Below are 1,283 nucleotides of genomic sequence, written 5' to 3' on the forward strand. Positions count from 1 at the left end.
CCCCCCTTTGTAGTCACCCCCACCCAGGAGACTTCTCTGAAAGAATGGAAATCCTGAGAGAGGGACCCGGGACCGGAAATGGGTCCTCAGGCCAAAGGATGGCGGTGAGATTTCAATGCTGTGTGGAGAAAAGGCAAGCACATCCGCTCCAGTTTGCTCTGGGAAAGACACCTGGTTTCAGCTAGGCTGTCCTGAGTCACCCCGACAGGGATCCCCGGACCTCTGTGCTTCCTCCCTTCCCTCTGCGCTAGGGGTGTAGTTTGGGGAGGTGCTTCGAAATGCCCTGACATCCTGAGTCTGGAATGAAACATGGGGGTGACCAGGGGAGACCTTGGGTTCAGTGGATTGAGCCACCACCTAGTGCCCACATTGCCTTGTCCAGCAGACCTGTGCCCCATGACTCCTTTAGCCACTAGACAGGAGGGTTCCTCCATTTGCACTTTCTGCTCTGAGCTGAAAAATGTGAGGGCAGACCTGCTGCATGACATGCTGGAGGTGAAAGATGAAAAGGTAAGACAGGGTCCTAGAATCAGATGGAGGAGACCTGCCCTGTTTCCCAGGAAGCTGTCAGTATTATGACACAGAAAGGCTTAAAGAGAACCAAGTCTGATGGAGGAGACAGGCTCAGCTCTTTGGAGGCTCAGAGTCTAGGGGCAGTGACAAGAGACAGTTCTACAAAAGGGCATGACAAAGAAAAGACCCCAGATGTGTGGTGAATCCAGAGTGCTGGGGGATGCAGGGAAGGCTTCCTGTAGGAGGTGGCCCTGAAGCTGGCACAAGTATGATCTGCTATAGATGCTCAAAAAAAGATGATGATGGAATGGTGCAGGGGAAGAAGTACCCAGGTATGACCAGGGCAAGGGGTTCAGGGTGAGGGCAGGTCGGGGGACACAGTGAGGAAGAGATGTGAGGAGAGGGCTTCCTGCCAGAAAGTACAGGTGGTGGGGAGACCAGGAAGAGATGTGGTCTGGAGCAGGGGGCTGTGAGAGCACCTGAATTGCCCCGGGGTGTGTGTGTGTGTGTGTGTGTGTGGCGGGGGGGGGATGCGGAGTCCACAAGGGCTGGAGGCTGGGGGCCAGGAACAGCCAAAGACAGAGGTTAGAGAGCCAGCCTTACCCCCTCCACCCCTCCCCTCCCTGCTGCCGCTGCAGGTGGTTTAGGGTGCCTCCCAGATCTGGAAGAGCTCCAGGACCGGAGGCTGGCTTCCCTGTTTACAGTCAACTCAGTGAGGAGAGGAGGGGAGTGGCAAGGGGCGGGGTGGCCACAGGGGCAGTCCGATCAGC

The sequence above is a fragment of the Ursus americanus genome, chromosome 7 (assembly GCF_024610735.1).
Source record: "Ursus americanus isolate L20-20 chromosome 7, mUrsAme1.1.p, whole genome shotgun sequence".
NCBI lineage: Eukaryota > Metazoa > Chordata > Mammalia > Carnivora > Ursidae > Ursus > Ursus americanus.